Source organism: Falco rusticolus, chromosome 5, assembly GCF_015220075.1.
Source record: "Falco rusticolus isolate bFalRus1 chromosome 5, bFalRus1.pri, whole genome shotgun sequence".
Lineage (NCBI taxonomy): Eukaryota > Metazoa > Chordata > Aves > Falconiformes > Falconidae > Falco > Falco rusticolus.
The window spans coordinates 13,558,579-13,584,901 of NC_051191.1; the positions used below are offsets into that span (position 1 = coordinate 13,558,579).

The 26,323-nt window shown below is 45.2% G+C and overlaps 1 protein-coding gene across 1 annotated transcript in view; it reads right to left on the reverse strand.

The window, feature by feature from the left end:
- FOXP2 (forkhead box P2) overlaps positions 1–5,079 on the reverse strand; it is a 444,921-nt gene extending 439,842 nt beyond the window's left edge. The window contains exon 1 of the mRNA XM_037389994.1: positions 4,956–5,079. The gene's annotated coding sequence lies outside the window, so the exon portion shown is untranslated. The remainder of the gene's footprint in view (positions 1–4,955) is intronic.
- Between the last annotated feature and the right edge of the window lie 21,244 nt (positions 5,080–26,323).

The following is a 26,323-nucleotide window of genomic DNA, read 5'->3' on the forward strand; positions in this document are numbered from 1 at the left end:
CACACAGCAGCCAGGGGTGGGCAGGGGGGAAAAGGGCAGAATGTCCCTGCTGCGTGTTCAATGATGGTGCTGCCTGTCCCTTAAACCTATGTGCCTGTTGTTCCCTCACACAGCCTGATCAATCAAGAAAGTCATCTGTGTTCTGCAGCGAAGCCCCCTGTCACAGTGGCAGACACCCACGCCCAGGGCACCTCGAGGGTACAGCCCGCAGCACCCACGGGAATTGGCTCGACCCTCAGCAGCCAGCCCAACTAACTTACAGATTTAAATAAGAAACAAACTGCAACAAAACCCCTTCCAGCTACAGATGTGTGATTACTATTGGAAGGAAGAAGAAATAACTAACTAAATGGATAGAAAGTTAAGCCTACAACGTTCTTATTCCCCCTTCTCAACAAACTCTCCAATTTACTAAAACAACTTGAGGTAGTTAATAGTATAATACAACGTGCTTAAAATTTTTATTTCATTTTTTCTTCAAACAGGAACTGAAATCACGGTATTAAACACAATTCCACACATAACTGACTCTTCAGAGTTCAAACTTTACTTTCTAACAACATCCCGAACCACACTTTGGTGAACCAATAAACATCATAGCAACTGTTTGTTAGAGAGATTATTTTCAGCTACTTCAGTGGTGACAGGATAGGCGAGCTATTGCTGGCACTTTCAAATCCAGCTTTCTGACATAAAACATGGTCTTGGCGTTAAAAACACAAACCCAGCAGGAAAAAAAAAAAAGGGGGGGGGGGGAGGGGGCAGAAAAGCCGAAACAGATGCAAATCTTGCATAAAAGGACAGATGCCTCCTATAATTTGCAGTAAACATCTTGGAAGATTTTAAAAAGTTCTAAGTGCGATTAAGATACTGAGAGCCTCAGAAAGGCGAAAAAAAAAGATCATCAATGTTAAATGGTACTTGTGGAACTCCTCCTTGTGTTTATGCCAGTCTACAGGTTTTGAAATTTAAGTTTAAAACTACCCTTGGAAATTATTACAATAAAGTATGCATGCTCATTCCGTTAAGGATCCAATGTGGAAGAAACCAAACAACTAACAATGATGTATGTAACTGGAATTTTAAAATTAATTTTAATTTAAGAGGTTAGTTTATTACAGCTAACCTTTTCTACAATTTCATCTTTTTTATTCCATTTTTCTGGTACCACTAGTTTACACATACAATCAAGAAAGATCTCAAGTCAACACAGAACAGGTCACAGGAACCTAAACGACAAGTATTTCGTCTAACAAGGATTAGTTGAGAGGTATGATACAGTGGGTGTGAAAAAAAAAAATAGATAACCTGCTTTACTTCTAGACCCACTGGCTGTCACAAAATTTAAGAAGAGTAATCAGCTCGAGTGGACCAAAAATTATTATTTTGCAACAAAGTTGATAGCATTTTTCAGTTTGACCGTGATCTGCAATTTTCTGCAGTCAAATTCATTCCATGGATACTTCTCAGTGACCTATGTCCTAAATCATTTTCAATTCCTAAGAGCAAGTGACCTCTTCACGATCTGACTCACAAAGAAAAAACACAATGACTCCCAGGAACCATTCTTTTTCAACAACCATCAGAATTTAATTTCTCAAAAATAAACCTGGTAAAAATAGAAATGGAACAAAAGTGTACTCAGTGTTCAAGAAATATTAATTAATCACCCTATCAGAAAGATAGATAAATACCAACCCTCACATTCTGATGATGAAAAACAATGAGGTTAAGTGACATTTTCAATGACACATAGCAAAACACTGCCACAACACGGATCACATCTCAGAAGTTTTCTATTGTTTTCAGCCCACTAGCCTTGAATAACTCCTGTGCATGCAATGCTGAATCAGGTTTATTCCTCAGAATATAAAAAGCTTATTCCAGTTCATATAAATCAGTTCAGAAAAAAAGAAAAAAAAAAGAAAGAAAAAAAAAGCTTATGCTACAGTAATTTATTTTTTTAAAATATGTTTGAGTCTAACAAGAACTCTTCTAAAAATATACTGGAGTCTGACAGGACTGTTTCTAAGCAAATACACCTTTAAATCTCAAAAATTTAGTTTCAATGCATTCTATTACAGAAAGTATTTAAAAAATGTATAAGCAACAGATGATTACCGAGAAATAAATCCGTTACTTCAAAAACCTATGAAACTCAACACCTGACTATTGTACAAACCCTAGTGCAGCTTTAAAATAGCACCATGTATTTGCTAATTAAAATCTCCCGAACTTGATACACTTCTTTCACTCTTCCTCACACTCAAAAAAAATCTAATTTGGTTATTCTCTACAGACATTTTGGTTATTCTCTATAGACACTTTGGTTATTTTAAACAAACCTTTACTAAACAGAAAGCTACAAAACATTTAGGTTTTTTCCTCTCTCAAACATAAACATTTCACTGTAGCAAAGACCTTGCCACAAAGCATAAGAAACATTGAGGTTAAACTAAAACAAAAGAAATACCCAAATATTTATGCAATTGATTCTGCTTAAGCTTCCCGGTAAAGTTACAAGGCCTCACATGAAGTGCTACATTTCAGGTGTTACATATAAACAAAATAAACCAGAATCTCTCTCTTGTGTGTCTCTAAGTGACCTATCAATTGGCAGGATGGTTACTGTATGTGTTTTGGAAATGCTGTCTTTGAAACATTATTTCCTTTCCCTCAATCCTTTAGTAATCCACTATTCTGAGTAGTTAAATGACTGATTTAAGTATACAAAAATGCTACAGAACACTACCGTTTTGTAAGAACTACATTAAAATAGCAAATTACTGCAAAACAGGGGTCTTTTCAATATCTGTATTTAATATGGACAAATTATTACAGTCAGGAAAAACCTTAAATTAAAAATAAATACTAATTTGAACACTAAAAAGTGTATCTCACTCGAAAGAGTTTAGTGTAGCATTAGAGAAAGCAATTTAATAATTAATCATATTTTCTTTAGAGTAATGTTACTAGCAGTAATGTTTTTCCTTAATGGTTTTAAATTACCTAGCACAGGGAAAAAAAAATCTCTTAAAACTTTGTCTCTGACTTTTCAGTGACACCACCCCCACCCCCACCCCCTCCGCCCCGTATTAAGATGGGTACACAGCCACCCTGCACAACCTCCCAGCCCCACATTTGTAACGAAATTTCCAAGGGCCTGATCCAAGCCCACTGAGTCAACGGAGCAATTCCTGCTGATGTCGACGGAAAGATTCCTACTCGCTGGAGCGGGTTTGGGATAGGGGCCTTCATGCGGGGAAAAGACCAGGGGAAATCTTCCTCTTTGGGAGGGAAACTTCTGCCCCTCTCTCCGCAGGAAGGTATGTACACACGGCTGCTTAAAAGCAGAAGTGAACCCCAGGTGGAGGCGACTGCGCGCTCCTCCAGCCTCAGCCCCGCACGCTGCGCGCAGGACGACACTATAAATCCGGGGTAGTTATTTGTGAGATTATTTTTCCCCTGAGAATATAATGGCTGCCCACTTTCTGTCCGGACTGTCCTCGCAAGTTTTAAATGCATGTTTTTCCTGCCTGCACTGGCTGCTCACAGGCAGGCCGGGCTTCGTCCCCCCCCCCCGCCACAAACCCCCTCCTGGGACCCCCAGGGCGCTGGGCCCGGGGCGGCGCTGACAGACGGGCCCGCAGCCCCGGGGACCCGGCACCAGCTGCACCGCGGGGCAGAGAGCGAGGACGCCTCGTGGCCCGCCGGCGCCCTCGCCACGCTAGCCCCGATGGCTGGCGAGCGCCTTCCCAGCAGGTCAAGGGAGGCCGGGGGCCAGGCAGCCTGCGCATCCCGCGCAGGGCACAGCGCGACGCGGAGCGCCTGGGCACCCGCCGCTGCCGGCCGGAGCGCAGACCCCCGGGGCACGCCGCGGGGCCGCCGCCTCAGCCCGCTCCTCAAAATGGAAACTTTCCAAACTTTCCAGGTCCCGCAGTTCTCTGGGATCTCGAGAGCTACTTTCGAGAGAAGGCCCCCACGCACCAGCCGCGGAGGCCGTCTCCGGAACTCCGCAGCTCTAACGTAATTATTTATTAATTCTTGGCTTTAGGCTTTTTTTGTCTTTTTTTGGGGGGGCTACGTGCGAAAGGGGAAGGGGGGTACACGGACACGCCGTTCCCCGCGCAGCCCGAGCAGCGCCGGGAGGCCCCGCGGGCACCCCCGCGCCCCTGCGCTTCCCGCCCACGCCAGCGGGGGCGCCCCGAGGGGGCGGGCGGCAGCCGGCTCGGTGGCCCCTCGGCGCGGCGGGGGCTGGGGGTGCGCCGCTCCCTCCGGCGGGCGGGCGGGCAGCACACAAAGGAGAAACGTGACACGTTTCTTCACCCGGACTGTCTGCTGGGGAGGTCTCGCGGAGCGGGGGGAGTGGGGGTGTCACACCATACAAAAAGGAAAAAGAAACAAGCCCGCGAGCGGGGAGGCGAGCCGAGCCCCGCACGCGCCCCTCGGACCCCGGCCTCGCTCGCGCTTTCCCCGCCCGGCACTGCTGTCCCCGTGCGGGGACGCTACAGGTTGTTCGGGTGTCAGTACGCGGGGCGGGGGGGGCGGGGGGGCGCGCGCTGCGCGGCGGCAGGGTGGCCCCGCCGACCCGCGCTACCGGCCGCGGCCGCCCCGGCAGATTCGAGGGGCGCCGCCGCCCCCGGTCCCGCGGCCGGTCCGGCCCGCCGCGTTAGGGCGGCGCAGCCCCAGCTCCGGCCGGGGCATAGGCAGCCCCCCGCCGCCGAGCGCCCCCCCCGGCCCGCGGTGCATTTTGGGGAGCGGTGCCCCGGGCGCCGGGAGACCTGACACATGTCACTCCTGCGGCCGCGGCCAAACTTTCCCGCGGCGGCGGCAAGTCAGAGAGCGGCGGCGGGGGGTGGGGGGGAGCGGGTGGAAGCAGCAAGTCACACCGGGGAGCGGGGGGAGGAGGGGAGAACGGGTGTGCGGAGGGGGGGGGGGGGGGGGATAACACTTACCGGGAGGAGACACCGTGCAGGGCGTCCCGGCGAGCTGACACGGAGAGAAAGGGCGAGCGGAGCCGCGCGCAGCCGCGCGCACATGCAGAGCCTCTGCGGGCGGAGCCGCCGCCGGGCCGCGCGGGCCGGGGGAGCGGGGGCGGGGGCGGGCGCGGGGCCCTGCGCGGGCGCGGAGTGGCGGCGGTGCCTCGCGCCCTCCCGCCGGCGGGCGCTGCCTCGCGCTGGCGGTGCCGCGCTCCCACCCCCGGCGTGCGGGTCCGCCCGTGTGCGGAGTGTGCCGCCTGTGTGTATGTGTTTTGTTGGGAATGCAAAAAAAAAAAAAAAAAAGGGGGGGGGGGGGGAAAACCCGCTGCTGCACACACCGACTTCTTTGGAGAAAGGGGAGTGAGGAGGGAGCCCTCACATGATCGCGAAGTGGCCTGCACAGAAGTGCTAATAATGCGCGGGAGGGGGGGGGGGGGGGGGGAGGGGGGGGGGGAGCAGCGGAGGGGGGATGGCAACAAAAAAAAAAAAAAAAAAAAGTGCGGCGGGACGCGCTGGGCCGTGCCCCGCTCCGCGCCTCCCCCGGCAGGTCCCCGGCGGAGCGCGGTGATGCGGGCCGCGGCGGGCGGCAGGTCCACCTGCTATGTAAACAAACCGTCGGGGAAGTTGTTTGCTTTCGGCCGCTGCCCCCTTCCCGCCCCTCTCCCTCCCGCCGCTCCTCTCCTCCGGCTCCGTTAGACACAACGACTTTAGCAGACGGGCAGAAAACAAAGCGGCGCGTTGTGCTGGCAGTGCCGGCTGGCTGCAGCCTGCTGGCAGCCCCCGAGGTGCCGCCGCAGAGGCAGCCCGGGGGACCCGGGCGGGAGGGGGGCGGTGTGGCGGGGCAGGCCTGCCCGCCGGCGGCAGCTTTGCCAAAGAGGCACGCGTGGGCCCCCCCAAACTTTCTTCCCCCGCCCCCGCCATCGCGGAGCAAGGTGCAGCACCCCGCGGCTTCCCGCAGCGGGAGCCCGCCGCTCTCCGCCTGCCCACTGGGCGCTGCAGCCGCTCCCGCGTGGGGAAACACTTTCCGTGGGGGGCACGGCGCGGCAGCAGTGCCGGCGTGATGGCGAGAGCGGGGGAAGTCGTTCCCGTCCTTCCCGGTCCCCGCCACTCGGCGCCGGGGGTGTCCCCGGGCGGGCGGGCGGCAGCGCGCGCCACTGCGCGAGCGGGGTGGGGGGTTGGCGGCTTCATCGCCCCCCTGACGGCAGCGCGGCTGCCCCGAGCCCCGCTGCCCGCGTGGGCCCGCATGAGAGCGGCGCCCGGTGCTCGCCGAGGACCGGAATCAAAAGTGACTGTCACTCAGAGTTAGCAGGCGCCGCATTTATTAAATAAAACTTAAAATGCCGCAAACTTTGCTGCTCGCTGCTCCAGGCCAAGAGGGAGGCTGCCCGCCCACCGCCGCGCCCCGCGCCGCTCACGCCCGGGGCCGCCGGTGGGGCCGCTACCGGCCGTTCGGCTGCCGCGGCACCGGGCGGGGCGGGGGTGTGTGTGTGTGTGGGGGGGGGGTACGGGGGAGCTGCTACCGCGGGGGAGGAGCCGCGCAACTCCGGCAACTCGGCGGGGCCCCCCGCGGCGGGCCCCGGCAGCCCCCCGCCCCGCCGCGCACCCGCCCGCCCGCCCGCGGCGGCGAGGCCGGGGCCGGGGCCGGGGCGGTGGCGGGGCCCGTGCGGGGCGGCGGCGGGGCGGCGGGCAGCCAATGGGGCGCGGCCGGGTTCGCGAGGTGAAAGTTCACCGCCGGGGCAGGCTCGCGGCTGCCGATGGGTGGTCGTAAAACATGTTTATTTGCTACTCGCGACTCTTTTGTCTCGCCCCCCCCACCCCGCCCCCCAGCCCCGTCGCTGCACCGGTTACCGGGGGACAGCTTGTTTCCGCGGCGGTTTGCGAGCGCAACGGTTGCGGGTGACACTTGCCGCACACCCCGCGGAGCGGCGGCGGCGCGGCACGAAGTTCCCGCGGGCAGCCGGGCCCCGCGCACCGCGGGCCGGCGGGGCGGGGGGGGAACCGCGGGGGGCTCGCCGCGCCGCTCCCCGCCGGCCCGCAAACGAAATCGGGCCTCCCAGGCCCCGGCCGCCGACGGGCTCCGCGGGCAACGGCACGGGGCGCCGCGGGCGCGCAGGCTGCGCGGTGCAGGGGCCGTCGCCCCCCCGTGCGGCGCGGGCTGGCAGGCGGCCCCCTCGGCAGCCCTCCGCGGCGGGCGGCCGAACGCGGGTACCGGCGGCAGCACCGGCGCCGCGCACGTGTAGGGGGCAGCGCCCCCGGCACCGCTCAGGCGGGGCGGCGCGGCCGGACGCACGGGCACCGCCAACTTCGTTGGGTGACCGCGGCGTGCCCGGACGGACGGACGCGAGCGGCGGCACCCGGCGACCCCTGGGCCGGCCCTGCCGTGCCGCGGGCCGCCGCCGTCGGGCCGGGCGGCCTCCGGTCCCGCAGCGCTCCCGGCCCCGTGCCGGGCCGCGCTTTGTCTCAAGGGCGTGTAAAGCCCCCCTCGCCGGAACGGCCCCCGCTGGCAGCGGCGCACAGGAACAATGCGGCGCTCGGCCGCTTAAATTATGCGGCGATGCTCGGTGCTGCGCGGCTCGCCGGTCCCACGCGGAATTATAGCTAAACGAACACTTGCCCGAGTCTTTTTTCTTCTTCTTTTTTTTTTTTATTTTTTTTTTATTTACACACGACGGTTACGGCGTAAAATATAACTTGGCTTTCTAATGAAAAAGGCTCGCGCGTTGTATTTGTTCCTGTTTACGGTTCGGGATTTCATTTGCACAATTGTATTTCTCGCTTGAAATAAACCGCTTTGAAACCGTTTTCCTTTAATTAATTTAATGTATTTTCTTGGTGCAGCTGGCAGCGTTAGGGGTCTTATCAGATTGCCGTTTTTCCAATAGGATTGTTTAGAAAGCGAATGAGAAAATAAACAGACTCCTAAATCGGTTCGTTGCCCGCCCTCCCCGCGCACGGCTCCCGGCACACTTTGGAAAGCCGAAAACGCTGTTTTTAACCGAAGTCAAACCAAGGAAAATCTGTGTTACAACATCAAAGCGAAAGGAGACGGTACAAAATTGGTGGAGTTACACCACCATCTGTCGTTAAGCTTCGGGACTACAAAAGTTCAGACGTACAATAAATCCTAATGAGAGCTTGCAACTTTCTTTCCTTCGCCTGGAAGTCTTGTCCCAGTGGCAGAGCGGGTTTTCGGGCGCGGTTGGAGGCTCCCAGGTTCCGGGTCGCCGGCCACGGTCCTGGCTTGTGGGGCCGGTGGGTTTCTTCTGGCACTTGATGACCCCAAGCAGTTGCTTTTCAAAACGCACAGGCAATTGGCCTCGAGAGGTTGCAAAAAAAGCATAAGCAAAATTTACGTTAAAAGCAAAACCAAACCAAAACAAAAAAAACACAAAAAGAACAAAAAGTCCCTCCAAACACAACAAAACCAAACCACAAAAAACCTTACCACCCCTTACAGGAAGAAAAAAAAAAAAAAAAACAAAAACCAAACCAAAACCAAAACCCTGCATCTCACCTCTCCAGTTGTAGGATTCAATTTATTCCATTTTCTGTACCTGTCTTTCTGCGATGCTGCATCCTGAAAAGGAATATATACAAAACACACCTTGCAATGGTATCTGCAAAAAAGCTATGATGTCCTGATGCAATATCCGATTACTCTTAACATTTCAAAAGCTGTAAACAAATCCATAGCAGAGGCAGAAAATTATATTCACCAGTGTAAAGATGGTACCTGCTCTGTCCCTGTAAAAGCTCCCCATCAGACTTCAGCTCTTTCTAAATTCTTCAGTTAAAGGGCTTGCAAATAGCCGTTTGCCATAGTTACCGAAAAATCAGGCAGGAAGGAGTGTTTCCTTTGGGATTTTCCTGGTACTGTTGTTCCCTGTTTCAGAGGCCAATTTCTACTCATGCAAGCAGGGATCCTCACAGAACCCTACCATGAAAACCATCTAGTTTATCATTATTTTATCACAGTTCTTACTTTAAGGCAGGTGTTGTTTAGTAAGTATTGATCCACATGGGTTGCTTTGTGGAGTGCTTAGCATTAAAAGTCAACTTTCACGTTGTTTCTCTTCCACTGTGGAAATTCACAGCTTTTTTACTTGAGATCGATATTCTACAAGTGCTCATAGTCCTTATACTGTAATTAGCACTAGGTATGTCCCAGTACTACTGTGAGGTGAGGGGGTGGCAGTTTAACATGCTTATACAAATCCTGCTTCCCAATCTGATTCCTCGGCCCAGAGAAACTCCTATATCCTACCAGTAGCTGTTGATACTCAGAGGGAAAGTTCTACTTTTAGCTTGTTGACATGTCAAGAGAAGCTATACGTCCACTTTCCAGGCTATCTCATAAAGTGCAGAATTATCCTGCAGGCAATAAACTCTTTTTGACATTCCTTTGCCTACCATGTTATTTTCATGTTATTCTGGGAAAAAAAAATATTAAATTTTCTACCTTCTCCATAGTCAATTAAGCTCTCATAACCAGCTACGCTCTTTGAATCAACATGACAAGCTAAGGTTTCTGATTTGATGAGAAAGGTGTTTAACATTCATCTGACTGAAATAAATCCTGTGGCACTTTCTCAGCTTTGAGAAATAGCTAGGTCATTACAACCAGTTACTGGTTTAGGAACGTTTGGTAAAAAACTTCTGTCCGAAAATTTGCTGATCATTTCAGTGTTTGCACTGTCTACAGGTTTACATAAGGGTAACTAAGTGTAATTTCATTTTTAGGGGATTCAATAGACATTATAACAGCAACCAAACTGAAAAAAAAATATCAAATAATGAAGAGTTTCTGGAGAAAAGAAAAAGAAAGCATGGTGCTCAAAATTGTCTTGCTCAAGGTGGAATGCATGCTGCCCTGAACAGTACTGACCAAAAAAGAGGGATTATACTGTCTCCAGTCTGATGTATTTGATACAGGAAAAAACCCGCTGTCTAAATCTTGTACTCTCTTTCCATATCAGAAAAACATACTGGAATTTTTGACATCATTTTTGGCATCTATATTTAAAGATGACCTATAAATATTTCTGGATTTTTTCCCAATGTTGTGGCCAGGTTTTGGGGATACATGCCATGCTGACATTTTGGGTCCTGGTCCCCCAACCATTAGTTGCATATATGAAAGTCTTATTTAGCCAAAGGTGAGGAAAGTTTTAAGACTGCTAAACCTTTTGGTGAGTTTCCAAAGTGTAACCCGGGGAGCAGTATCACAAACACACATAAACAAGTAGCTGCGTGAGTCTCATGAACAGCTCATAACTTCTGAAAAGTTTGGCATCTGACCTGGAAGGTGGTGCTAAAGTTTAAGCACATAAATCAAAGACTGCCATCTTCCAAAGCCTTGTGTAGCTCCCAAGGAGTTAACGTTGATAAGGTGCCAGTAAAATTCCTTAGGCACCTAAGGTACCACTTCTGCAAATTCTCAACAACTGTTACAGCTGGGCTGAAAAGCTTGGCGAGTTTCCTCAGCCTAACCAGCCTCAAAAAATAGGCATCCTCTGTGTAGCTGAGCGTTAAATCATAGTTAGGTAAACTGCCCAATCAGTCCCACCGAGCACTAACTGAGCCTCGGGAAGTATCCCGCCTGCTGGGCTGCGTCCCCACACTCCTGCTGTTACTCCAGCCAGTCTTCGACCCCTGTTCTGCAAAGTGACACCATGGCCTCACCACAAACCAGCCAAAATCAAGTGCTTAGGTCATGGTCCTGGGAGGTGACCGACAGCTTAGGCCCAAGGAAGGTCTGGAAGCAAATTAGAATAGTGCAATAATTCAGTTACTGCATTAAAAAAAAAAAAAAAGTGTTGCAGAAGAGAAACTCCCCTTTGCTGTCATGTTTCAAACCATCAACGAGAACACCTGCTGCTTTTATGGAACAGACCATGTAAGCACCATCTCTGTAAGAGGGTTCGGGGCTCTGAATGGCAAAATAGCAGGGCAGGACAATGGCAACCCCAAGAAGGGCAGCAGTTAAGGCAACATTGTCTCTTCAGCATTTCCTGCAATTGCCTTGAGCAAGGCAGAACTGACCCCTGTGAATTTCACTCTGAGGTTCCCAACATCCCCACCCTGCTGCAGAGGCAGCCCAGATACCCAGCTGGAGGTTATGGATTATATGGGATTGCATGTAGGGGCCAGGTAAGTCAAAAAGCAAGCTCAGCCATGAAAATGTAGCCCTGACTGTAAAACCATGAGTCTTCACAAGTTCCACCCAGGTCTGAAGTCCAACCTTTCCTTTTCTACCTTGCGCTCATTTCTTTGCATCCTTCCTTCCCCCTTTTTGATTTCCTCAGAGCAAAACTTCAGACTCACAGAAATTTTCCTTAAGGCTGACAGAAGTCTTCCCTAACGGGCATATTTTTCTTTCGCTTGTTCTGTTGCTTCTGCTCTCCTCTTCCAGCCCTAGTATTCTCACCCCTCCGTAGCAGGTTGTGTGGAAGCGGTTCCGGCACAAGCTGTGCTCCGGTGGGAAGCATCACCTCCAGATGAACTGCTCTGGCCTCCCTCAGAACAAAGGCAGTGTGTGGTGGAGGAGTAGCAAATGAGTGGGCTTCTTGTGGTAAGGCAGCACTAGGCTTCTGATGGACTTGCCCCATGAAGTTATCACAGGGCATGTGTGAGTTGCCCATGGGTTATGGAATGGAAATTCATCTGCCAGAACCTGAATTTTGTGGAGGGAACAAGGTTCTGCTTCACAAAAGAAAACAGGATTTGACACCGCTCTCTTCCACCCCAAATGTACTTTTCAATACTGATGGTAAACTGTGACTTTGTAAAACCAAAAGAGCATACAGTTATTTTCTAGCTCCTTCTTAGGTGAAAAATGTACCTTTTGTACCACAGACACAAGGTCCACATTAAAGATGCAAAATTACATTCAGTTTCATGACGTTTACACATTTGTAGCAACATTCCAGGCATTTTGGAAATGTTGTCAGTATTTAGGGTTAAAGGACAGAGCTGTCTTTTTAGAAACGATTTTGATGTCATACACACAAATTAGTGTACATTAAGTAGTCATCCTTCCACCCACAAGTGCTTGCATAGAATTTATGGGTTTGGGGAGTAAATTGAAAGCAGACTGTGGATGTAAACAATATGGTTAGCTACAGGAGTTTTACACTAGTCAAACACTAAATAAACAAGCCCTTTTTTTAGGTTTACAAGCACTGTAGGGACATAACATCAGAATATGTATTTTTAAGGCAACAGAGATACAGCCTTGTAGATGTGAATTACAGAGCTCTGTGATGCAGGAGCAGCAAAGCAACCTGTTTTCCTAATTTGTACAAAACTAGAATCAAATAAATGACAAAATACTACATGTTTCCTCAGCATACCGATTGCCACTTTCCTTCAACAGTAAAACCTGCTTTTTTATTGCTACAGCAACACAGTCAATACAGCTAGGAGGAGAATCAGAGAAATTCAGGATCACGCACTGTCACCACAAGTGGATACTATAGCACTGCTCTTTAGTCTGTCAGTTATTTTACTCATTGTGTAAAAATCAAGGCAGTAGGCAAGGACAAGTGACTCAGAGAAACAGTACTTTTTAGAACAAACGATTTGTAAAGAAAATAAGTGCTATCTATAGCCTTGGACATTTGTATGAAGACAAGCAGTTTAACAGTTTTATACCTAGCTGTAAAAAAAAAAAAAAAAAAAAAAAAAAGAATTTTTAAAGCAATTATTTGTATTTGCACAGTCTAATTTTTTGGTATTTGACATAATTTCTTTTCATGGTAGCAATCTGCAACTGTACGCAGTTCCTTTTAGTAATTCAGTGTTCCTGATTGCAGTTGAAGGCTGGAACTGTGCTAGCTCCCGTGGTCCATATTCCCAAGGATGAGGCTCCAGCTGAAGCTTCATCTAATATTTGGAAAGCATGTTACAGGGTCAGCTGCTTGAACCATAGGCACCTTCCTACCTTAGTCCAGCCACCCAGCAATTTTATGTGCATTTGCTGGAGTGCTTTGTTCCTAAATCTTGGCAGCGAGCATCTTAGCCATAGGAGAGAGGTCAACGTTTTCTCATCAAGGGGATGATTCTTCCACCCATGAGTGTCTTTTCTGCATCAAACTTTCAAAAGAAGTGACTGCCTTCAGAACTAAAACAAGTGACCAGTGTATGCTAAAGAAGTCAGCATCTTTTGAAGGAATCAGATTATCAAAGGGTACAGCTGAATCTTGAAAATCTGGTTCTTAAAAGTACTTAAACGGATGCTGACTTCTTAAAAATCTCTCCCAGTTAGGGGTGCTACACCCATAAAATGCTGGCATTTTTCTTTATTGAAAATCTAGGGCTGCAGCACCGTGCTGCACTACACAGATGCACATAAAAGCTTTATTCTGGACCTACTCCAAATCCACGCGGAAGAAGGGAACAGCAGTAAGCTCCTATTTGAAGAATTACCTGTACCGCACATACATCTGCATACTTCTTACAGTAATTTATATGAATTTAATACAACAGGTGAACTGGTGCTACTTGCTCTAATAAAGGTTTAAGAGGGATTATTCTAGGAGATATCTGCTAGTTTATTCATGGGGTTTAATGGGGACTGGTCTGGGTCTCATGTAAGCATTACCTGAGAGCTTACCTGATGCAAGCATCACTTCAAATGTACAGAAAGATGGCTGGCTTCACTGTGACTACGACAAGCTAACTACAAAGAGGATGGAGACAAAAAAATTTAAAATATAAAGATCCTTCATAAATAAGAACAATAAACCAGTAAGGTACCTCTTGTATTCTTCATACTGATATGAAATTCAATTCATGTTATAGTAGTCTTTATATATATATATATATATATATATATATATATATATATATAAAAATATAGTGTTTGTATATCACAGGCTATTTAAAATACGTAACTATAGTCTAGAAATGGGGAAATAGTTTGGCATTTCAAAAAAATATAAAGTCAGATAGGATATTATTTATTTTTCTTTAGAATTAAGCTTTGGTTTCTTTTCAGGCAGACAGGTTTGAAAGGACTTTAAATATTGGTGAGGAAACTTTAAAATAGTAGTTAACCACCAAAACAACCCTGAACAGTTCCTGCACTGTCCTTAGCTAGTAACTCCCTCTACCCACACTGATACCAAAGGATATGTGAGCAATTATCCTATGATACTTCAGCACTGAATTAAGCCTCATACCAGAACAGAAACACTCATTTTGAATAAAATTCAGTATTGATAACAAAAACAAAGACCACATTCTATACTATACGTCAGTGTCAGGAGCTTGAATGCTAAACAAGAGAAATTGATACTGTTCATTTATTAAATGAAATTGTCTTAGTTGGCCTGAAACCTGCCAGGAATTGGTATAAAATATAAAATATGTGATGGGATTATTAAAATGAATGTTGAAACCTCCTTATGACAAATGTCGAGCAGGTAAGCAGAAGTAAGAAGGTAATCAAACAACTGAGTTTTAGAAGCTTCCTTAGATACTTTATGAATGACATACTCTCCTTAGGTTTCTGAAACTGTTAGATGAGACAGTAGATTCATGTTCATGCTTGGAATCCCCATAGTGTTTTTCAATTGAGCACAGGGAATGGGACAAACCAGCCTTCAAAACTGAGGACTTATTTTGGCTAGTATGTGCTGTAACTACCCCACTGAGTAGAAGAATGGAATAATCTATTTCTAAGTCGTGACAAATTGCAAACACTAATGCATGCATGTCCCAGTGGAGGAACAGGGGGTGTCCACTGCAGAATATCAAATTTGGCAGTACCTTAAGTACCTATCTGTAGCAACGGAGGGAGAAAGATTGTGTTAAAATGAGGAGTTTCAACTCAAGCTTAATAAAATGGGATTTAACATTGCCATTTCTAAATAATGCAATGGAATTTAAAGGGATGGTTACCGTTATCAGTAATAATTTCTTAACTCGGAGAGTTGCATCTGCCATAAAATGGAATTAGGGGACAGTGTCATATAAGGAAAATGCGATCGCAGAATTACATATTACAAAGAAAAAGCAGAATAATTTGATCATAGCACGTGCTGAATAAACAGTTTTCAATTTTAGAGCAACAAAAGAGGACAATAAGCAGCAGTTACAAAAGCTAGAGATTTTTAAATAAATAGGCGTAGATAATTGATATTCAAGAGTCTTAAAAGAGTGGGGTGAGGTTTTTGCTTTAGCATTAATATAGATTTCTAATAAATCTGGGAAAACAAAGGAAGTTCCAAAAGAAAGGAAGAATGTAAAAGCTGTAACTGTATTTCTAAGTGGTAAACAGGACAGCGTGGATAGGCTTGTCAATCTGATACCAGTCCCAAACAATGAATGAAATACACGCTAAAGTGATAGATGGGGAAAAAGGCATGCAAAATGTGCAGAGGATATTTGCTGGCAGGAGCTAAGGGTGAGACAAAGGGCCTGTGTTGGAAAAATCAGCACTTCTAAAAACCTGCAGGGAACACGGCAGATAATCGGCCGGACAAAATCCTTGCTCAGGCCTCAGTGCAAGGCTGTGATCAGAAGGAATGTGTGTCCGCAGCTGTACAGGGATGGAAAAGGCTAACGGAAAAGCAACAAGAATTCAAACAAATGTCAAAACATGTATCATAATCTGTACAAACCAGTATGTTTTGATAATCCAGAGGTCTTCGCTGCAGCAGGCAATGTATGAGAGATTCCAAGGGATGGCATCTGCAGTGAAACAAATTGAGACTAGAGCAAAGAGAAGTGTTTTTAACAGTAAGACTGTTCTGGACCATAAGATCATTCTGGCCTGATTTCTTCCGTGTTTTCAGGGGCTTCTCATCACAATCAATTTCAAAGGTAAGCATGGATATTTTCCTATTAATATATTATCATTAAAACAAAAATTAATTCAGGAAATTTTCATAGCCTGGGCGGTGTAGGTGTTAAGGCTCCATGATCACAGTACCCAGGTCCGACTTTCTAGTCTACGAGCACTGTTGATGTTAGAATTGTCATCACCAGGTACTTAACACTCCATGAAGATAAATGGGACCATCCATAACATTCCTTAGGGCTGCTCTTTCAGGCAGTTTGAAAATTCAGGAACACTGCTGTATTGGATTGCATGCGGGAAGATACATTCATAAACAGAAAGGAAATACTAGTAAAGGAAACGTGTTAAAATTGTTAATATTTAAGATTTCTATTTCAATAGCGGTGCACACCTGCAAGTTGAGGACTCTCTCATACCATGCATTGTAAAAAATCTAATTCAGCTAGTTTACAATGGATCTTGCAGCACAATTTGAAGACAACAGTAATTCATAGCCACAGAACAGACATAGCTGTTGAGGGTACGCATCCTATTAGTCTGAAGCAGTGTTCCACTAATTCATGTGGCGTGCATCACTTTATTACAGCACAGAAAAAAGCTGGGTTCAAAGCCTTGCTGGATCCTGTCTTGTAATTGTACTTGATTTTCTATTGATGTGCCAAAGCAAGTGTGAAAACACAAGTATGAAAGTACTGACAGCACATTTACAAGTATTTTGTGGTTTGTTCTGTTAAACAATAGTCTAAGATGTAAAATTTACAGTGTTTGGTAGTCCACAAAATATCTGTGTAGCAGTAGTACTGTTGGTTTTGTATTTGACTTCTCTGTAACGTTGCACATGAGAGGAAAATTTTGCAATGAGACAAAGGGTCTAGCCTCTCTGTAAAGCAAGGAATGTTCCTCACAAACTAAAACTATGAGTATTAAAGAAATGTATGTTTCTTTTTTTCTTGTTTTTTCTTTCCCTCTCTTACCAATTTTGAGTGAAGTCTTGAGTAGTGGTGCAAAAATCTCTGTACAACTAGCCTAAGCAATCTCTGTGTTCATCGTTTCCTTAATTGCTTTTCACCGTCTTGTCCAAGGAACACTTTGCAAGGCATAGCTGCATGGGCTATGATGTAATGAGATCTTGTTAGCTAAGCAAGACCAGACCTCAAGCTTAAGCAAAATAAATTCAGATAGACTCTCTGCCCCTTGACCCAGCTGTTTTGCAGTCTTTGAACAGTAAAGAAACTTGGAATCTGGTCACAGATGCCAGTGTAAAAATTTCCCTGGCTGAAGGGAAATGTCAAACGGTGTAAAACCAGAGGAGCTGGTTCCCACTGCTTTCTGTCTTCTTCAAAAAAAGCATGTTAAGCAAAAGAAAGGTTGGGAAATTCAGAGGGAAGATGAACTGTGTCTTTATTATGATGATTTCTGGCCAGCATATGGTCCCTTAGGGACCAAAGCCAGCTTCATAAATTAGAACCATATAGAGTTCACAAACTTAGTTTATGTTGTAACTTCAGCTGAGGAGCAAAGCAAGACAGGACAGGGTAGGCTGAGAAAGAAGAAGCTGTAACTAGTTCTGACAGACCCTCCAACATTTCCTCTGAGCACACTTTTGAAGATGAGCAAATATGTCCTTCTGTATTAGCTTTTTGCAGAACTGGCATTGTTTGCCTCCCAAAACTACAATAATATATATATTAACATCTATACAATATGTATATATGCAATATATGTATATAAATATATACAATAATACATATATATATATAAAATAATACATCTGAATAACACTGAGGAAGATAAAATTATAAAATAGAAAAAGCAGGTATCACATCAGTAGCATTTCTAGCAAGAAGTACAAGTAACTTATCCTTTTCTACCCACTAAAGATTTCTCTTTCTTCTCATTACAAAATGCTTTTACACTAACGAACTGACGTTTGAGAGTAGTTGGAAGGATAGTGAGTTGGTAAAATCTTGAGATTATTTACAGTCTGGCTATGTTAAAGATGGGACTGCACATACCTACTCAGTATACCTGTAACATCTGTACTTCTATGTAGGACTCGCTTAAATAGCATCTTTGGCTAAATATTATTCTTTCAACCAAATCTTATAGCTTAGGAAGTTGGGGTTTTTTAACAGAACTGTAAATTTAGGGTTGTTTTTCAATTTAAACCCATCATATTATGAATTTATTTGACTAAGAGGTAAGAAAGGGTGTTCTAACCAATAGCTAGGATTCAGGAGGACTGGTGTTTGCTCTGTCACTGATGTTAAGTAACCTACTTTGCCAAAAAAGATAGTTTGAGGAGATTTAACTGGAATTTTTAGGATTGCAAAGGTAATTAAAAGCTATTTAACCAAGTCTTTGTATGTGCTGTCATCATACATGTATTGATATAGTATCAGTGACACATGAATGTAGAACAAAGGAAAGACAATTCATCTTCATGCAACAAGTTCTTGAACTGTGGTGTTTAATACCAAAAGATGGTATTAAGTACCTTTATCTTGGAAGGTCAGCGTAGTTTCTGATCAATAGCAACTTCCAGATTTATAACTGGTGGAAGAAAGGTGATCACCTTCTTTACTCATCTCTGTGGGATTCAGAAATGCATCTTACCAAGTCGTGGCTGGGAATTACACTGTTCTCATGGGGATGTGCTTTGAAAAAGTCTTCCTCCATCAGCTGAACTTCAAGGCATTGAGATTGCCTCGGCTGGATCACCAGAGCTGGGCCCTCAGTGCCCTTGTTCGGAAACAAAACAGTGACTGGAGGAACAAATGGTCGGTGCAGAGGGTCATCACCAACACCAAGTAATGACACAACTTGCAAACAGCACCATGATCACTATGGCAAGTGTATTTATCATAACTAAAAATATAAGAACTAGCATTTCAGCCTGTAATTAGAGAGTGGTCCTCGGTTCTGGGAAGCAATGCTTCTGAAAAAGACTTGGGAATCAGAATTCATAGTCATCTGGGTATAATTTCCCAATGTGACACAGTGCACAAAATGTCTAATATGAGCTTAATTAATAGGCATCAGAGGAATAATGAATGAAGATAGGTGTCGAGAGTTATTATACTGTTGTTGCATTTAGCACTGATGAAATCATTACTGGAATATCTTGTCCAGTTCTGGGGTCCACAGTTCAGAAATATTGTTGAAGAAGTTCAGAGAAGAGTCACAGGCATGACTTGGGGACTGTTAATCATGCTTCAGGGTAAAAGACTCAAAGAGCTCTATCTGCTTAGTTTATCAGTTGAGAATACTAAAGATTGAATTGGACCTAACCTCTAAGCTGTTACCGTGGGGAGTTATACAGGTTTGATTATGGACTCTTAAATCTAGCAAGTACATGAAATTAGCAATAATATAAGGAGGTAAAATATAAGTAAAATCTGGAAAAATTCATGGTAGAAATAAGGATGCATATTTTTGCCAATCGCAGTGAGCAACTTCCTAAGGTCTGTGGCAGATTCATTCTTAATAACAATTTTTCACCAAGAAGATATTCGGTAGCTCAAGAATTAACTAACAGCTTGCTCTATTGCAATAGTGCTTCTGGTTTCATCATCTGCAAAACTATGATACCAAGGTTTGGGACCTTGCAGCCACCAAAACAGAGGCATCAGTACAAAATCTGTGAGTCTAAGGAATGAAAAGATTCCTTACTGGTAGCATATCTTTCTCTGAACAATGCTTTTAGGGGGTACTACTGTATTTAAAAAAAAACAAACCACAACCACAACCAAACTCCAGAGAAACTATAGGTATACTATTAGAAGTTGTTTCACAGACATTAAACTAGTTTGTTAAGTGCATACTAGTGTATAAAGTAGTAACAACTGTGTAAGTAAAACTTGGCGCTTTCATATTGCCTTCCAGCAAAAAAAAATCTCATAGACAGCAATTGATGAGTCAAGTCACTCAGAAATCCTGTGAAGTTGGTAACTGTTATTATTTGCTTCATACAGAGGATGAATTGAGAGACAGAGAGTGCCCGGCATCAAAGAGGAATCCTGGGACTTATCTGGAAATGAAACAAAGCCTTCTGAGAGCTATTCCTGTGCTTTAACCAACATTTTTTTTTTTTAAAACAGGCAAGCTGTAAAGATCCTGGCAGGTGACACTCCTGTACTTGTGTCAGTATAGAGCCAACCCTGTCTCCAGTGCCAAAAGACACTCTGATGTTCAAAGTGCCATCTCTTTCCAATGACATACAGAAAAGAAAGCCCTGTGCGCTTACTCTGTGACTTATTCTCATTGCACTTGTATAAGGAAGAGGTGGTGCTGATTTTGGTGTCTTGTCAAGATTCCAGCTTAGGTGTTTAGTTTATCCTTACCTAAACTCCTTGAATTTCCATATTGAGGATAGTTTTCATATGCCTCCCTGCAGAAAAGCATACTGGTACTGTTACAACAGGAAAGTTTACAGTATTAAATGAACCAAACTGAAGAGCAATATAACACATCTGCCACTTCACCAAATTTCTGTAAAGGACTCTGCTGGAAAACCAATTAGCGGTGCACTACTGATTTTAAAGGGGTACAAATAAAAGTAAATTTTGAAATTAAATTTTAATGCAAGACTGTCCTGTGCACCAAATGTAAAATGTATTTTTTTAATCCCTGTTTTTAGAAAATTTAGGAAATGCATTCATGATACCAAATGTCCATTCTTATGGGTATGTCATGGGTCGAAGACATGATGCAAGTTCAAAGATAAATGGTGAAAATGGCACATATTAAGTAACAATCACCTTACTGCACTTACAGCAACAAAAAAAATGGACTTCTAGCAAGAAAAAACCCCAATCCCATCTGTTACTAGCATTGAACAAAATCAACATAAAATGAACCAACATTATTTTGGTCTTTGATCTCTTGGATGCTTTATGACAGAGGTCATAAATCACATAATTATTATCTGATATCAAGACAGCTTGAATTAACCTCTTACATTCCTAAGGCAATGAGAGCCCTCATCGCAAGTCAAAATCTGCTTGTGTGGAATAACAAACCTTACCAAGGGAAACAAATCCCTTTCCTCCTATTTTAGTCTAATCTGGACTTTTGAAAACCTTTTAGTGGCTCAGAGGTGGAAAATATCACACTAAAATTCATTAGATCACAGACATCTCCTGTTTGTTTCTGGAAGCTGTGGTTACGAGTCATAAATCACATCATCACTTGGGTTCTGGCTTCTATTAATTGTAGACTTTCTCTTTTCTTTTGCTCCTCTTCATCAGTGGAGGTCAGCTCAAGATGCCTCTATGTTTTGGCTGCTGAGATCCAGGAAAATTTGGAAGGCCTTTAATTCTGACATTTCATTCCTGCCATTGACATGAAACAGCCTACATTTGACGAGTTTCAGAAAACAGAGCAGAGAATAGTACACGCTTGGATTTTCTTTCTTCCAGTAGGTGCTATTGAATAAGACTGGGATTTGGTTTTTTACCTCCTTGAACAGAAAATTGCCAGAAATACTAGTGCTAACTTTTTAAAAACATTTCTTAAATTTTCCCTGTAAATCAGCTAGCAGGAATGATGGGCACATAATGATTAAAACACCTTATTTTTGTGTATACAGCAGACCATCATTTGCAGTAGGCACCATACATATAGATTGTGAAAAACAGACACACAATAGAAGTTCTTTCACAAAAGAAATGTACTTTTACAAAAGAGTGATGTACCTGAAGTTCTGTATAATAAAAATACAGCAGCTAGGCTAAGAACATCAGAACCAGGTCACACAGAACCATGACCAGTAATTCAGCATTTTGAGTACAAGAACAAGAAGGCAATCTATAAGCTTCATAATGAGAAACACAACAGAATAAACAGAGAAGGTTCTTTTACTGGCAACACCTGGAGCTGAAAGGCAGCCGAAAGGGAGACGGGCCGAATTTTGTGCAGACCCTCACAGGAGGAGCACCAGATTAGGTAGCCCATAGAATGTTCTGCGCTTGAAAAACAGTTATGTACTGCTTCTGCCCAGCCAGATGGCAGGTCCTGTTTTCAGGCAGCCCTTGCACTGGTTTCCCCACTGCTGAAATGAAAAGCTAACAATAAACACAAAATTGAGACTCAAGTGTTTTTTCTAGTAGCATGCCGCTTTCACTCTAATCAGTGTCTTTATGAAAGATTTAACTACAGCCGCAATTAAATGCAGCCATCACTTCTTTGCCCCGCACCACTTTTTGCTCCACTTCTCACTATGCCTTAATGGCACCGCACTATTCTTTCTCTTGTTTTTAAAATTTTGGATTTACAATAATAAAGATGACTGTTCAAATTTCTGAGTACTTTGCCAGATTTATATACAGTTACTCTATTAGATACTCCCATCATGAAAGCAATCATCTCCACGGGCTTGTGTCCAGCAGGATGATACGAACTAGACGCAGAGCTCAAGCTGGCGTGTAAGCTGAGCAGGGTGAGCTCTCACACGGACCACAGCCTTGAGCTAACACAGCAGTGCAGGTGTAAGCAGAAGCTGAGGTGCTGTGCATTCGTGGCCACGCTGAAACAGCTCTTCTCTTTTCTGTAAATAGTGTATTGGTCATTGCCTTGACCTTTGCGAGGGATTCATAAGATCTGAGGAAGGCTCTTATTACCCTTTTCTCCTGCATATGTGCAAAAGATAGGGACAGACCCATCCAGTTCACAAAACATCCAGGCTACAAGGCACTGAGTGTGAATAATATACCTCATCTGATAGCGTGAATAATATACATTATCTGATAGCTTGTCTAGTCTATGTGCAATAAACACTTACACAAGTGAGCAAGCATAGCTCACCATTTTGATAACTGAGACAGCAAAAGGCTTGGAGTTTATCCGTGTTATTGAAAGCTTAGTTCCACTGATTTAGATTGATAATTCTGACACTGGGATCATCATGACTACTTCGTGACTCAGTGTTCCTTCTTTCTAACAAAGGAAGGGAATGACAATGTACAGTATGGCATAGGATCAGACATCCATCTCAGCTATGAAATTATGAAAGAAATTATATAATTGAATATATAATGAAATTATATAAAGAGAAACCATGCAAATTATGCTATGTTATACAGGTTATTATAACCAGCACTTAAATGGACTCACAGAAAGAGTGAAATTCTTCAGCAGGAATGGAAAGAAACAGGAGATTTCTGAGAAATTCCGCCAGCACTATTGCCTAGATGAGACTTATCTCTCTTTTGAGCTAAGTCCCCATTTGACATACCACTATAAATTAGGGTGAAATCCCCTGAAAACAGGAGAGATATTCTCAAAATCTGCTGTAAAAGACAGGAAAATATGATTTAGGAGTAGACCCTTGGGAGAATGTAGCAACAGCATTTCTGTCATATGTATTAAATATTGTGATCAGGCTAACATTTATTAGTGCAACTTCTTCCTGAGTTCCCGCAAATCTACAGAGGGATATTTGAAAGTTCTTAATTCTGCTATGCAATCTATGATGGAAAAAATAATAAGAAAAAGAAGTGTGTCGGCAGTCTGTGTTTGCGGCTGCATAACGACAGATCTCAACGTGGAGTGTGATGCACAAGAAGCACATGGCTTTACACCAGATCTATGTTCTCTTGAAACTGGGGTTGGCCCAAGCATCAAGTTAAAATAACTTCTCCTTTATGTAAGTTGCATTTCGCCTAGCTATAAGTAAAAATGAGACTAAGGGCAACATTGCATTCTGAACAAAGTATTTGAGACTGATATATATCTACTCTGCAATAAACGTTTCTTAGTAAGCTAAGTTGCAAACATTCAGGAATTTCAGATGCCCTCAGACTCCTGTAAAGAAGATAAATGCAGGGTAGGCAGTGCCTCATGATTAGACTAAGTAATCACCTGAAAGCCCAGCGTAAGGGTCTATAGAAATCAGCAGGAATCTATTGACTTCAGGGAATTTTAGATCAGGCTCTGGAAGAACTCATGGAAATCATTCCTCCTGCACAGCACTTCATTCATCTGCTTGGCAACTACAACATACCTACACATTCTGTGACAAGTGAGAGTCTGTCAAGTAACTCCCACAGCATTTTCCCCTTTCATCCAGGAAACTCCTTCATTAGCGATAAGCCTCTGTGCCCTGGAGTCCATGTACCAGCCAAGGGGAGGAACCTGTTTGTAAACCAGATGCTTTGACATAGCTGGAAATTAGAAGGGAGGCAGCAGTACTTGGCAAACAAATTTGTTAAGAAGTGCACTTTGCTTGAAATGTTTATAATTTATTCTTGAAAAATATGCTGAGAAGATGGCTGCTAGGTGTACTGCTCAGCTTTGAAGTTCAAGTTTGAAGGTGGGGATCCTGAATACCTCCCAAGCAACGTTTGACAAAAAACAACCTGGTGCTCTGTAAAGAACGTGCTTGAGGAGATGGCGTAGGGACAGCTAGTAAGTCCCACTCTCATGCCATCTGCAGGGAAATTATCCAGGTCCAGAGAAGGGAAGCTTCATTGTAAACAGCAACATGTTCGTATGAAACCTTCCAAATTTACTAGTAGAACTTTAACAAGAAGCACACAGGTATACCAGAGATCCCTTCCAAGCCACGTTGATACTTTCAGTATAGCAGCGTACTCAAAAATTAGGCCAATGCATAAACACAAGAGGAGACCCATTGGCTGCCTTACATTTTCTTAAAATAAGACACATCAAGAAGGAGTTATTTTGCTCAGCTGAGAGGCATGTGATGCCTACTGATGATCGACAAAATGCTACTTCCCAGAAAAGACCAGCAAGTGGAGCTCCTCCTGGAGCCAGTCTGATCAAGCAGGAAAACCAAGACCTCAGGTGCCCCAAATGTGAAGACTAACCTGAAGGTTTCTTCCCTGTGACAGTCTCTTTGCTCTGAGGACAGAGAACTGCAAGTAGAAACGTTGAACGTGGATGGAGGGTAACATGAACAATTTTCTGAAATCAGGCTCAGCAACTTTGTTGACATTTAAGATTTGGCTACATAAAAAGGGGAAAAGTATAGCACTTTTATGTTTTCTGTCTTTAGTCAGATAAATTCAGCTCAGTTTAGATCTCAAGTTGGGAGGGGATGCTAATACATGAAGGGGAGCTGAGGGAGGTTCAAAACGCTCGGGAGTTGTCCATCCAATTGTTCTTCTGTCAACTCCATTTCTTCTTCCTCCCTTTCTCCCTTTCCTGCTTTGCTCTCCTCTCATCCTAGAAGACCTCTCTTTCCTGTAAATCTGTCACAATTAGCGTGAATCAGTGAGGACAAGAAGGCAAGCAGTGTCTGTGTGGGGCTTGCATAGCAAATGGCCACCCAGCCAGGAGATACCTCCTCGGCAGGGAAGGTGGTTGGTCGTGCAGGGGGAGGGTCAGTCCTTGGGAATGCTGTGAAGCTCTGGAGGCAGGTGGAAGGCAGGGACCTGGCAGGGGCGAGGTGACATGGCTAAAGCTGGCTTCGTGGGCAAAGCCATGAGGGAGACCACGTAGGGCAAGGCAGGAATCTGGATTGAGGCAGGTTAGCTGGACCTTGAACTGAAGGTTCAGGGAGGAGAAACAGACTCTTGTAGTCTGGGGATGGTCAGTGTGGCTGGAGGTTGGAGACCTAAAGGCCCACAGAAAAGGTAAAAGGCTGAACTGAAGCGGCTTGGGAACCACTGCTGTAGAGCCCAAGTGAAAAGATAGGAAAGTGGAAAGAGGAAAGAGAAGAGAAGGGTAAATATAATTTTTAAAAGAAGCAAATTAAAGGCAGAAAAATGATACTTCATTGATTATTTTTTTGTTGATGATTTCATAGCGATACTGCCCTAAAAGGCTCAACTTTGAACACATTAAAAGAAAGTATGTTCAGCTTCCTTGGATTAGCAAGCAGGCAAGATTTGCATTTAAAATAAGAGCCCGGATCGTGCACCCTCTTGGGCAGGGTTAAACCAGACCAGAAAAAATTGCAGGGTCAGGGCCAAGGCAGCTGCCTGCATGCCTGTTATGTCTGTCATTGGGGTCTTTTTTTTGTCTTTTTGGACTTGTAAGCTCTCCAGGCTAGGAGCGCTCCCCATGGGGCCCGTCCGACCTCCGCTGCCTGCAGTGGGCACTGGCTAAGGCTTTGTTTGTCCATTTTTGGCTCAGAGGAGTCAGGGCCTGGTTGAGACATGTCAATGGTAGATGTAATACCAGCAGAGCGATCACACACAGCCACCGAGGCACCGCTGCGCTTGAATGTTGGTTTTCATGTATTGGGACTCGGCGCAGCTGTCAAGTTGCACCCGCGTAGGGCGAGGCAGAGTTTTTGGGCCTTGGACACCGTTATGATGGCTGAATATAGTGTAAAAAAAGCAGGACAGATGGAAAGGCAGTTTCAAAGCACTCCTTAAAAGCGCATATGCTTGTTTTCACAGCAGTTGGAGTCTGCTGGCACTGCCACCACGGAGGGAAGAGCGGTCCGGTGACCTTCGGTGGCGAGGGGTGACTTGCTGTCCTGTTCCACTGTGCCACGAATAACAACAGGTCGTAATTCCAGGGGCTGAGAGGAGCTGCACGGGCTCGAGCGAAGCCCCGCCATCCCAGAGGG